The following is a 14,221-nucleotide window of genomic DNA, read 5'->3' on the forward strand; positions in this document are numbered from 1 at the left end:
AATCGGGGAGGGGATCGAGCCTGGTAGGCTCACGACGGCATTCTGACTGTAGCCTGGAGAAGTCCCAGCCTCTTTCCTTCTTATCCTCCCTACTCTGCTCATTCTCCCCACCCATTCCTCCACATACCCCCTCCTACCCCAATCAACAAGACTATTTTCTGACTCATAAAAAGTCGATTAGGTGGTTCTCCTTGGGGGGTAGTTAGCAGGAAAATGCTTTTTGAGTCCCCTGGTGTTTTTATGTGGCAAGACCTAGCAGTCAAGAAGGGGGATGGCTTTTTCTGCTCTTTCTGAAAAAGGACCCCAAGTCTTGGCCTCCACAGCAGGGAAGCCATAGTTTGTAATCACAAAAGTGGCAATTAGGCCATGGGTGGTGACATAAGATTCAGCCTTTCTATCTCAGCTCTCTTTGAAAGAAAGGCAGATAGGTATACACAGAAAAATAATGCTGATTATAGGTTGAGTTCATCTTGTATAAGGCAAATTTGGGGGTGGGGGAGAATGAGACCTATATCCTTGTCTCAGCGATCTCACAGCTTTCCTAAGAGACAGGGAGGGGCAAATGTTTCTATTCTCCATCTCTTTACTCTGCCACAGCTATAGCTGTGGAACCTCTCTGTGCCTCTACTTCCACATCTATAAAATGGGATAACTGCCACCTGCCTCATCCCCAGATACTAGGAGAGAAAATTGAACATTATAGAGGTTTAAAAAAGGCTTTGAAAAGTTAAAAGGAAGGCATCATTTTGTCTAGAACCAGAAGCTCGGGGAGTAAGTGATTTGCCTCCTGACAGGAGGCAAGCTGGGCTCAGTCTCAGATCTCCTGTCCCGGGCTTTAACCCTCCACACTTTGCTATGATTTTTCTCTACTGGATAGCTCAGGATGAAAAGGCAGGTTTCTGGCTTTCCTGGTGGAGAGAGCATGATCAGAGTGGAGGTGAGCCGACCAGGCTCAGGGAAAAATATAAAGAATCAGTGATTTTTCCTTCTCCAGAAAAAAGAAATAGGAGCAGGGGCACTAACTCCTGCTACAAACACCACAAAAGCAGAGCTGGTTCTAACAGCTGCAGAGATCAGCAAAGGGTAATTTCAAGGGAAGTCTGGCTGATGTGGGGAAAAGACCAAGAGGAATATTTGGGGGGGGAAGAGGAGAAGAAGCCAGGACATGGCCCTAGACTCCCTACGTTCTGCTGCTTGTGGATTCATAGCTTGTGAGGAAGTTTAGTATAGAGTTCCAAAAGGTGTGTCAAGACATTTCACCTGACAGGAGACAGTACAGGTGAAGGAGCAGAAACAGAGGCCTGAGTTTGGAGTCCAAAGACATCTCTTTAGAGGCAGCTAGGCTTCACTGGGCCTGGAAGTTGGTTTAAATCTGCCTCAGACACTCAGTAACTGCGTGACCCAAGGAAAGTCACTTTAACCTCTGTTTGCCTCAGTTTCCTCAACTGAAAAATGTGGATAATAATAGCATCTACCTTGGAGGGCTGTGAGGATCAAATGAGCTACCTGTAAAGTGCTTAGGACAATGCCTGGTGCATAGTAGGTGCTATGTGGTAAGCACATCATAGATGCTTGTTGACTGACTTGCCCAAATGATCAGGGTGTAAACATAATTTACAAGCGCCAGAGCACTCCTCATCAGGTGTGCTGATTCACCCATGCAAAAATGGGTAAGTGTGATCAAAATGGATCTGGGTAAAACAGATGAAGTGAGGAGTCATTTAGGGTTTTGTAGAATAAGAGAGACTAATTCATCCTTCCCGTGTCTCTACCCCCTCCTTTCCTTAGGTATTCAACTTGGTTAAAAATACTACACAAAGAAGAGTTTCAGAGTCCTCCCAGAACAGCTTAAACCTAGAACTATCAAAGTAAGAAGTTGTGACTCACAGCCCTGTGTGGATCTAGCAACTTTGGCCAGGATGTCCAATGGTGGCCAAATCTGATCCCTGATCTTAAACCCAGTCTAGTGAGGATTCTCTGGGGATGGGGATTCTCTGAGGGTGGGGCTAAAGATGGCTAGTTCTTGGTTAACCCGTGTACACAAGGAAGGGAAATGTTTGGGTTACAGGAAGTTCCTACATACAGATAGATGTCCTCTACTTAGACCTCTCCTAGGTACTTATGTCCTTCACATTACAGTGTGTGTGTGTGTGTGTGTGTGTGTGTGTGTGTGTGTGTTCATCTGTGTTGTCTCCTCTATTAGACTGAGGGTAAGAACTGAGACCTTAATTTCTATATCCACTGTTGGATTGTTGGTGGAGCTATGAACTGATCCAACCATTCTGGAGAGCAATTTGCAACTGTGCCCAAAGGGCTATGGGACTGTTCATACCCTTTGACCCAGTGGTACCACTGCTAGGTCTGTATCTCAAAGAGATTATGGAGAAGGGAAAAGGACCCACATGCACAAAAATATTTGTAGCAGCTCTTTGTGGTGGCAAAGAATTGGAAATCGAGGGAATGCCCTTCAACTGGGGAATGCCTAAACAAGTTGTGGTATATGAATGTAATGGAATACTATTGTGCTATAAGAAATGATGAGCAGGAGGAGTTCAGAGAAACCTGGAAGGACAATGCTGACAGAGAGGAGCAGAACCAGGAGAACACTGTACACGGTGACAGCAACATTGTGTGATGAACACTGGTGATAGACTTGGCTCTCCTCAGCAGTACAATGATCCAAAACAGTTTCAAAGAACTCATGACAGAAAATATTCTCAACATCCAGGAAAAAGAACTGTGGATTATGAATACATATTGAACCATATTGTTTCTACTTTTGGACCGTTTTTCCCTTGTGCTTTGATTTTTCTTTCACAATATGATTAATGAAGAAATATGTTTAATATGATTGTACATATATAAACTACATCAGACTGCTTTCCGTGTTGGGGAGGAGGGAGGGAAAGGAGGGTAGAAGAAAAATTTGGAACTAAAGATCCTATGAAAACAAATGTTGAAAACTATTCTTACATGTAACTGGAAATAATAAAATACTTTAAAAAATAATTTCTGTACCCTCCACAATGCCTAAATGGTCTGCACATAAAAGGTATCTTCATGATTGTGGAAACTGAATGACCTATTTTCAAAAACAATTAACACATGATAAATTAAATAAAACACTTAAATTCTAATAAACGTAATTCACTGAAGAAATTCTCTGGTTGTCCCCAATCTCCCTCCTCTACTCTGACTACTGACCTCCCCGGCTTTCTTTAAGTCCCAACTAAAATCCCCCCTTCTACAGGCAGCCTTCCCTAACCCCTCTTAATTCCACTGCTTTCCCACTGTTAATTATTTTCTATTTATCTTGTATATAGATTTCTTTGTATAGATTTGTTTGCATGTTGTCTTTCCCATTAGACTGTAAGCTCTTTGAGAGCTTGGACTACCTTTTGCCTCTTTTTGTAACCCCAGTGCTTAGCACAGTGCTGCACTTAGTAGGCACTTAATAAATATTTATTGAAGAGTGAGCATCTGTTACAATCTGAAGAGACAGCATAGTGTGGTGGACAGAAGCCCAAGAGTCACAACGCATGAGTTTGGTTTTAGCACTTATTAACAAGGTGACTATAGGCAAGTCACTTTGCCTCAATGTACCTCAGTTTCATTATCTGCAAAAATGGGAATAATACTATTGATACTAAACTACCCAACAGGGTTGTTGTGAGGGAAGTATTATGTAAACCTTAATAATAATTAACATCGATATGGTACTTTGACCTTTGTAAATTGATTTACATTGTATATTACCTTTTTTTTTTTTTGATGAGGCAATGAGGGTTAAGTACCTTGCCCAGGGTCACACAGCTAGTAAGTGTCAAGGGTCTGAGGCCAGATTTGAACTCAGGTCCTCCTGAATCCAGGGCCGGTGCTTCATCCACTGTGCTACCTAGCTGCCCCCTATGTTACCTTATTTTAATCTCATAACCAATCTGTGAGGTAGGTTCTATGGATATCATTTTGTGGTACTGGACTGATTTGGGGCTATCCCAATGGGGAAACTCTTTCTACCAATAATAGGCTGGGAACTTAGTTTTAGAAGTTAAATGACTTGCTCAGGGTCACACAGTCAGTGTCAGTGGTAGGCTCTACTTCTCCCTTTAAGCATTATCATTCTCATTTACAGATAGGGAAACTGAGGCCCAGATAGTTTAAGTGGTTTGCCAATGGCTATGTAGCTAATTTGTACGACATAAGATCTGAACCCACCTCTTCTAACCTCCAAGTACAGCAACCTATTTACTGCATTGCTTATGAAAATGTGAACTCCTTGTTGATTTTGGAAGGTACTTAGAAATCTTGCATTTTGAACATCAGTTTTCAAAAATCTGCCCTTTTTGTTGTTGTTGTTGTTGACTCATTTTTCAGTCATATCTGGTTCTCTGTGACCCCATTTGGGGTTTTCTTGGTAAAGAAGCTAGAATGGTTTGCCATTCCTTCTCCAGCTCATTTTTACAGATGAGGAACTGAAGCAAACAGGGCTAAGTGACTTGCCCCATATCACATGGCTAGTAAGTGTCTGAGGCTGGATTCGAACTCAGGTCTTCTGAGTCCAGTGCTCTTTCTACTGTACCACCTAGCTGCTCAGCTATTCCCTAGAATCAGTAAATGAAGAGTTCCGGTTGAGCAAAGGCCTGGTTGGCCTGTTTGGTTTAGGCTAGACATGAGCAAAATCTCGCAGCAGCCACTGCAATCTTCCTTCTGCCGAGCCTCAGAAGGGTCTGAGAAAGCAGCACCAGCAGAGACAATACTTAGTTCTGCCACTGCCACTAACTTTTTGGGTGGCCTTTGTGCGCCTTGGCTTCTTTCTCTATAAAAGGAGGCAGCTGCATGGTCGATTCTACAGAGGGATAGCCTTGCCAAGAAAACCCGAGTTTGAATTCAGCCTCAGACACTTAAACCCGTCTCTCTCTCTCATAAAAGAAGATTATATAATGACACCCTTCCCAGGGTTGTGAGGACCAAATGAGAATATAAATAAAATGCTTTGCAAACTTTAAAGCCTTATAGAAGTGCTAGTTATCATCATTATCATTAATTATTAGTTATTTCTCCTTTCCCTTCTCAAACTACAGTAGCTCCCTATTGCCTCCAGAATCAAATACAAAATCTTCATGTTGGCATTTGAAGCCCTTCATAATCTACCTCACTCTCTGCCATGGACTTTTTCATCTAGTGACTTTGGTCTTCTTGTTACTCCATAAACAAGACACCCCATCTCTCAGCTTCCCCCATTCTCTCTGGCTGTCCCTCCTTCTTGGAATGCTCTCTCTCCCACTGACTACCCACCACCCAAGCTTCCTTTAAGTTCCAACTAGAATTCTACCTTCTATAGGAAGCCTTTCCTAATCCCTCTTAATTCCAATGTGTTCCTTCTGTTAATTTCTCTTATCCTGTATATTCGCAAGTTGTTTTCCCCATTAGATTGTAAGCTCCTTGAGGGCAGCAATGGTCATCTGCATCTTTTTTTATCCCCAATGCTTAGCACAGTGCCTGGCACATGGCAGGTACTTAATAGGTGTCTAATGACTGACCATTGTGTGTCAAAAGAAAAGATTGGATTAATGGTGCCTAAGGTGCTTTTCCAAGTCAATGATTCTGTGACTTCTGAGCCTGGTATATCCAAAGTTCGTTATGGCTGCTCTGTTCTTGGGGTGCAGCCGATAACCGGGCTCAGCCAGGGAATGGCTGTCCACAAGTACGTCAAAGAAAGAGCAGCTGCTTCTCCATCCTACCTGATGGGTCAGATGGAACCCTGGAGGCCTAGAATACCATCCGGGAACCATGCCAGCATCCCAGGAACAATTTCATTATACAGATTTGGAAAATTTGAAGGGACTGAATCTGGCAGCCAAGAAAAGTCATCTAAGAGCTACTGTGTTCTGAGCACTGTGATGAGTATTTGGGGAGAGAAGGAAGGAAAATTCAGAAGGTAATGACATGGTCACTGCCCTGAGGGAACTTACAGTTAGGTTGCAGAGACAAAGCCTAGCTACGTAGTTTAGAATGCATAAGGTGCTTACCATGGCTAGAATATCCCTAGATTAATATATTAGAGTTGGAATGAACCCTTGAGGTCACTTCATCTGTACAACATGGAGCTAAGATCATCTGAGCTCTAAAATCCATGAACCATGGATCCCATGACCTAATCCAAACTCTTATTTGACAGATAAGGAAACTGAGGATCAAACAGACTTGACAGGGATCCCACAGCTACATTTACAGATGATGAGAATACATTATGAAGGAGAGATCCTACCGCCTGGCAGTGTAGGCAGCTCCTTATGTTGTATGACTTGAGCAGTGATACAAGGCCTACCTATCCCAAATACCAGCCTGCCGTGGTGCCAGACACCTCCCATGAGGCATATGAAATGCCCATGATCACATCCCTACACCGCTAGGTCCTTCCCTTCTGAAGCACGGTCTTCTGAAGGCCACTGTGAAAATAGATATGTGCTACCTGGTAGCCCAGGTGATATTCCATGCTATGCTTGACCTCCTGGTCAGCTCCCAAAAGCACATTGACCAGCCACCTAGGAAACCTGGGCAGCTGGCCCATGAGGGCGAAGATACAAGGTAGGTAAGTTAGGATGGAGTGGGGAAGGGACAGAATTGAACATAGGAAAACCCCAGTTACCAGGGAAGGGGTTGCATATGGTCTATCACAGAGCTGGGACCAGGGGTGGGCAAAGGGGCAAGGCAGCTGTCTGAGGCACAAAATAAAAATTATTTTTTATAAATGTTTAATGCTGGGAAGCCCCAATTTCCATGGCCCATAGATATTTTGTTCCAAGTCATGTCGTGTTTTAAAATGAAGGCTTGAAGCCTCTAAGGGATATAGATATAGTAACACACTTTAAAAACAATTTTCAGATCTTGCTTAGGGTACATAAATGCCTTGTTCAGGCTACGCTGAGCCAAGGAGGGCAGACCAAGGATGTACAGAAAGCAAGAGGGAAAAGGAGTGCAAAGGAGGAGAGAGGAGGAGGAGTCCCTATATGCACCTTTAAAATGCCTTTCATAGTCCGCAGCCAGTCCTATGTAAGCAGAAAAAAAAAAAAAGCACAACAGCTCTTAAAAAATAACATACATGTCAAATCGTCTATCTCTACCTGGTGAAATCCTTCAAGCCCTAGCTCATATGCTCCCTCTTCCACAAAGCCTTCTTATCCCTTAGAAGTGATGGCCCTAGGGGCAGTAGCTAGGTGGCGCAGTGGATAAAGCACCAGCCCTGGATTCAAGAAGACCTGAGTTCAAATCCAGCCTTAGACACTTGACACTTACTACCTGTGTGAACCTGGGTAAGTCACTTAACCCTCATTGCCCTGCAAAAAACAAAACAAACAAAAAACAAACAAAAAAAAGCTACAGGATGTAAACAGTCCTTTAGCTCACATCAGGATCTTTCTGAACATGAGAGGATTCATATGAAGGGGAAAGCTCTTCTGGAGGACATGAGTGAGCATTACTGGATTATACATCACCTTGAAATGACCATATACAATGCCACCTATAAAGTGTTAATAAGAATGTTTTTGTTGCTGTTGGACAGTTACGGTGATTTCATTTGTCTATGAAACTTCTTCAGTAGTGTAACTTAGTACCTGTTCTGCAACTTAGAGTCTTAATGAGTTTCCTGGGGACACAGAGATGTGCTAACTTAACTAGAGTCATAATTAGTATGTCAAAAGTATTGGCTTTTGAGGTCAAGTCTTTGTCCATTACACAGGACTCCCACTCCAAGTTTAAACAGCACTCCAGACCTGATGATCTAGCTACCTACCTGCCCCTGGTTTGTGTCAGTATTGGGTTCAAATCCCAGCCCTGCTACTTTATAACTCTAGGACACTGGTGAGTAGTTTTACCCTCTAGGCCTCAGTTTCTTCTTTTTTTTTTTTTAGTGAGGCAATTGGGGTTAAGTGACTTGCCCAGGGTCACACAGCGCTAGTAAGTGTTAAGTGTCTGAGGCCAGATTTGAACTCAGGTTCTCCCAACTCCAAGGCCAGTGCTCTATCCACTGTGCCATCTAGCTGCCCCAAGGCCTCAGTTTCTTAATATATAAAATGACGGGGGGGGGGGGGGGGGGGGGAGATGAGATAGCTTCTGAGGTCCTTTCCATCATTCACCAAGACATTCATCAAATATTTATCAAATGTCCACTGGGGATAAAAAAGAAAAAAAATTCAAAATAGACCTTGTTCACAAGTAGCTTCCAGTTTTATTGGAGTGAAAGAATGCAAACACAGATAAGTAAACATAAAACATATTCAAAGAAAATGCATAGCAATTGGCAGAAAGGGGGTGGTGCACTATAAACTGAGGAAATCGGAATTAAGTTGGGCTAGAGATTCTAAGAGTCAGAGGTAAAGACTGCACACTAGGCATGGGGGACAGCCTGTACAAAGACGTGTAGGTGGGAGATGGAACAACACATGCAGATAACTGGAATAACAATTAATGATGATGATCGCTATCATTTTTAACAGCTCTTTAAGATTTGCAAAGCACTTTATAAGCATTACCTGATTTGATTCTCGCTACAAGCCTAAGAAGTAGGTGCTATTGTTATCCTCATATTACATATGAGGAAACTGAAGCAAACAGCAGTTAAGTGACTTGCCAAGGTTCAAACAGCTTATATGTATTTTAGGTCAGATTTAAGCTCAGATCTTCCTGACTCCATATATCATGCTCTATCCACTGCACCACCTCAAAAAAGAAAGGGTTTTGTTTGTTTTGGTGGGGTTTTTTTTGAGGCAACTGGGGTTAAGTGACTTGCCCAGGGTCACAGAGCTAGTAAGTGTCAAGGGTCTGAGGCCGGATTTGAACTCAGGTCCTCCTGAATCTAGGGCCGGTGCTCTATCCACTGTGCTACCTAGCTGCCCCTGAAAGGATTTTTTAAAGTATGGGGAAACTTGGGCATTTATGTAGGTAGCAGGGAAGGAGCCACTAGATACAGAGAGGACTGCTGGGCCTAGTTGCTGGAGGAGAAAGGAGAGGATGAGATAAAAGGCATTAATAGAAATATTGGCCTTGGAAAGAAGGGCCACCCCTGCATCAGAGACTGAAGCAAAGGAGAAGCTGGGGCATGATGTCATTGGGTTTTGAGATACAGGAAAGAAGGACGAGGGAATGAATAGCCTTGAATGGTTTGCATTTTCATCATAAACTCGAAGGTGATCGGTCTGGGAAGCAAGAAGCTGGAGAAAAGAGAAATAGTTTTGGAACAGCTGTTTCAGGGCATGAAAGGGGTTTAATTAAGCAAAGAGTAAGTTAACTGACTTGTCGCAGGCTACATGACATTCTCTAGTTCCATTCAGCAGCAAGTGAGTAAGAATAGAGAAGGTGACTCCCCTCCCCACTCCAGGTTGCCTTCGACTCTTCCATTCCTCTCACCATATAGTAGTCTCACCCCAGTTTGCAGGAGAGGAGAGGAGATGAGATGAAGCATCGACTTTGCATCCTCCATGCTGTTGAGGGCATGAAGGTCTCTGGGCTTACACAGGCACTAGACCAGATACTTAAAGTCAATCTCATCAATAGAACGTAGTTCAGTTTACTTAGACTGAGCACTCAGAGATCCAACTGCTGATCAGTTAATCAATTAATCAGTAAGCATTTATTAAGTATCTGCTCTATACCTCACATAGTGCTGGGCTGGAGAGGAAGGGAGATATAAAGATCTAAAAAAATGAAACAGTTCCTGCTCTCAGGGAATTTAAATTCTAATGGGAGAGATAACATGGACATATACAGGATACATACAAACAGACAGAAACATAGGAAGCACTTAATAAATGCTTGTTGATGTTGATGATGGAGGGGGAGGAGGGGGTGGAAGAAGAAGAGGGGGAGAAGGGGAGGAGAAGGAAAAGGAGGTGGATGGAAAGAGAGACACATGGGAGAGGAAGAGGAGGAAAGGAGGAGGGAGGGAGGGAGTAAGAGGGAGGAACAGGGGAAAGACGAAAGGGAGGTAGAAAGGAAGTGAAATTCTTTGTCCGTTTGCTTTCTAAATCCCTCCCTACACACACACACACACACACACACACACACACACACACACACACACACACACACACACACACACACACACACACAGAGTAAGCCTGCTTAGCAATCATCATCCTTGGACTGGCTTTTTCTTTGTTCAGTCCTCGGCTATCATCTTGTTCGCTTGCTCCACAGCTTGACTCCCCAGAACCAGCTATGGTAGCTTCTTCTAAGGCCTGCCCCACTACTAACAAAGGTCAGCCTCCATTTCCAGAAACCATCAGCTACTTCTCCTTTAAACCATTATAATCATGGAGCTTCCTCCCCTCCTCCTAGGGAGGGCAAGAAAGGGGCCAAGTGCTTTTCAGGCCACAACATGTGCCCTGGTCCTGCCCATCTTCCCAGATTGTCCCTTCCCCATCACTCTGGGCTTGGGCTTGGCTCCTTAGAACACTGGCTTCTACCTGCCAGCAAATACAGCATCCTCCCCGGGCCCAGAACAGAAAAGCAACCTAGCAGGAGGAATGGCTGAGCTTAGGATCAAATTCTCCAATTGCCAGTGAAATCTTCCAAGAGCTCAAAGCATATTTACATCCTTTTGGTTTCTCCTTTAGGAGAGAGGGAAGGAGAGACAAGAGGGATTATGTGGCAGAGGGGTGGTAATCTAGGACCAAAGATTTAGAATTTAAAGGGGCTTAAAGATCATCTAACCCCATCTCTTCATTTTCCACACGAGAAAATTGAGGCCCAGAAATGAAGCGTCTTACCCAAGATCAAGACAGTAATAAATGGACAAACCAGTACTCTGGTTTCTCTTTCTATACATTCAAACACTCTTTCCTCAGTACCTCCCCCCCACCACTTCCTTTACCAATCCCTTATCCATGATTACTCAGTTATTAATAGTGAGTTATAGGGGCAGCTAGGTGGCACAGTGGATAAAGCACCGGCCCTGGATTCAGTACTCCCTGAGTTCAAATCCTGCCTCAGACACTTGACACTTAACTAGCTGTGTGACCCTGGGCAAGTCACTTAACCCTCATTGCCCCGCCCCTCCCCAAAAGCAAGTTATATACAATTTAAAGTTTTCAAAGAGCTTTATAAATATTCTCATCTGTCCCTCACAACAACCATGGGGCAGGTGTTATTATTAATCTCCAATTTTATGGCTAAGGGAACTGAGGCAAACTGAGGTCAACTGACTGGTCCAGGATCACTTGGCTAATAAGTGTCTGAGATCAGATTTGAACTCTTGACTCCAGGTCCAGAGCTCTTTCCCTACCTACCCCTGAACAGGGAATTGATCCCAGGCTCTAACCCAAATTCAATCATTTAACAATTATTTTCTGAGTTCTACTTTGTGACTACCACTGTATTAGGCAGAGTGTTTGGAGGGTTGCTTTTTTTGGAGGGGGAATGGTGCTAGAGAAAGAATACAAAGATAATAATTTGTTGTTGTTTACTTGTTACAGTCATATCCAATTTTTATAACCCCATTTGGGGTTTTCTTGGCAAAGATATTGGAGTGGTTTTGCCATATCCTTTTCCAGGTCATTTTACAGATGAGAAAACTGAGCAAAGAGGGTTAAGTGACTTGTCCTAGGTCACACAGCTAATGAGCATCTGATGTCACATTTGAACTCAGGTCTTCCTAACACCCCTGGCCTATTGCTCTATCTACTTAGTCCACCTAGCTAACACAAAGATAATACTAGCTCCCATTTATATAAAGCTTTGAAGTTTAAAAAGCACTTTCCTCATTCACAGCCCTGTTTAAGTATTTAGTACAAGTATTATCACCACCATTTAACAGATAAGAAAACAGGCTCAGGGGTAAAATGACTGACTTGCCCATAGTCACACAGTAAGTTTCAAAGCTGTGATTCCAACTTTCCACTCTACCACAAAATTAGTTCCCTGCTGTTAAGGAGTTTATAATTTTCAACTTCAATTCCAGTTAGGCTGACTCAAGGTAGTATTTAATATCCAAGTCTTGGGGCCTTGTTCTTCTTTCCTAATTAATTGGTCCTCTATCTTAAATGGCCCATGAATTGCCCAGTAATACCAGGTGCTCAAAGCCCCTTCCAATGTCTAGAAGAGGGGAGGGCTGGCTTTTATTTTGGATACAAAAGATTTTGGTAATTAGAACCAAACTACAGGAAACAGATGATCAAATTAATCAGTGATTAAGTAAAACCAGAGAAGACTATAATTAATTACCTATGTTTATACCAAGCTTAGCCAACAGGTTTATAGAAGATTTTGCTAATTTAAACACACACACACACACACACACACACACACACACTCCCTCCCTCCCCCCCTCTCCCTCCCTCCCTCTCTCCCTTTCCCCCTCTCTCCCTCTCTCCCCCCCCTCTCCCCCTCTCCCCCTTTCCCCCTCTCTCCCCATTCTCTAATACATTCAGAGCCTTACAGTTGGTGGGCACTTGGGAGCTGTGTGATGATTCCTGGCCCTAGCTAGCATCAGCTCAGTGAGTCTGTGTTAGTCACTTCCCCTGTGTATGAGTTTCCTCCTTTGTTGATAAAGCCAAGCTCATGGGGCTGGAAGGAGAGATAACTAGTGCTGCAGCTGTGAACCACTTTGGAAATACTCAGGAAGATGTCTCTGCAAAAGGGTTTGCCACGGGGCCACCAGCCCTCCCCAAACAAATTCTTTTTGGTGCCAGGCCAGGCCGCTGCATATTGCTAAGAACTGGAAGAACCACAGAGTCTGGTTACTCTGTATGAAAGTGCTTAAGCTCCCTTTTCTAAGGGAGAAAAGCACAGTTTCTCCTTTCGAGACCCGATGGGAGTGGGAAGTGGGTGGGTGGGATGCAAATGCCCAAATGACATCTGGCTTATCTGAGCCTGATCTATATTCCTCAAGGAAGAAAGAGCTAGAGATCCTGTTGTTCACTTGTGTCTGACTCTGTGAGCCCATTTGGGGTTTTCTTTGCAGAGATACTGGAGTGGTTTGCCATTTCCTTTTCCAGCTCATTTTACAGATGAGGAGCTGAGGCAAAAAAAGTTAAGTGACTTGCCCAAGGTCACACAGCTAGTCAGTGTCTGAGGCCAGATTTCAACTCAGGAAGATGAGTCTTTCTGACTTTAGGCCTGCTGTACTTTATCCACTTCACCACATAGCTGCCCCCCCCCCAAAAAGATTTAGGGGAGTGAAAATGAGCCATCTGTCTAAACATTAGTGGTGTCCTCTCTAGGCCTTCCCCAGCCCCTTCTTTACTTGTCCCTTTGGGGTATAATAAGGGGAAGGGAAGAAAGGGAGAAAGAATCATGCTGGGGACTAGAGACCTGGTTGTAGTCCTGGCTTGGTCCAGCTGTATAAACTCAGGCAAATCATTTATTTTTCCTGGGTCTCAGTTTCCTCATCTGAAAAATGAGGGGTTTAGGGTAATGAATGTTGAAAACCCCAGCTCTGACACTCAAGATTTACAGGGTGTTAGGAAAGGGGGAAGGATGATTCAAATCCAACAAATAGTTAAGGGCTTGCAAAGATAAATAAGGCAATCTTTGCCCTCAGAGGGCTTAAAATCTTGGGCAGCTAGGTGGCGAAGTGGATAAAGCACCGGCCCTGGATTCAGGAGGACCTGAGTTCAAATCTGACCTCAGACACTTGACACTTACTAGCTGTGTGACCCTGGGCAAGTCACTTAACCCCAATTGCCTCACCCCCCCCAAAAAAAATCTTATAGGGAGGTAAGACGGGTCCATAAATTAAATATAGAACAGAATATGGTCCATGCAAGAGAGATACAAGTTAGTGTTTCTACAGTTTGGAGGACAGAGAGATCCCATCCACCTTTAGGCCAGGTGTTTCTCTAGCCTTGGGGTCCCCTACTAGGGCCAAATAATCCTTGGAGGTTCTGTGGTAGGCTTAAAATGAGAATAAAATGAATTTGGGAATAAAAGGGAGAAGAGAAATGGAATTAAGGAGTGTGAAGTGAAAAGAAAGAGAAGGTGGTAACAACAACTTACATGGAAAGTCATTAAACTGGGAATAAGAATTCCGGGGTTCAAATTCTCACTTTGCTGCTATATAACCATAGGCTCTATGTGAGCACAGGCAAGTCTTTCTGTGCCTCAGTTTCCTCATCTGTAAAATGAGAGAACTGGACTAAATAAGCTCTGAGGGTCCAGTTACAACATTAACTCCTAGGGTACTAGTATTTTAGAATTGGTAAAAGTTCTGTCCCAACAATAG

At 43.6% G+C, this 14,221-nt stretch overlaps 1 protein-coding gene across 3 annotated transcripts in view; it reads right to left on the reverse strand.

Moving 5' to 3' along the window:
* Positions 1-14,221, reverse strand: part of UBASH3B (ubiquitin associated and SH3 domain containing B) — a 170,511-nt gene that overhangs the window by 54,740 nt on the left and 101,550 nt on the right. The window contains exon 1 of one of the 3 annotated variants that reach the window (XM_043995947.1): positions 12,437-12,472. The exons of the other annotated variants lie outside the window; for them this stretch is intronic. The gene's annotated coding sequence lies outside the window, so the exon portion shown is untranslated. Of the gene's footprint in view, positions 1-12,436; positions 12,473-14,221 lie in introns of those variants that run through there. 3 annotated transcript variants of the gene reach the window in all.

Source organism: Dromiciops gliroides, chromosome 3 (genome assembly GCF_019393635.1).
Source record: "Dromiciops gliroides isolate mDroGli1 chromosome 3, mDroGli1.pri, whole genome shotgun sequence".
Taxonomy (NCBI): Eukaryota; Metazoa; Chordata; class Mammalia; order Microbiotheria; family Microbiotheriidae; genus Dromiciops; species Dromiciops gliroides.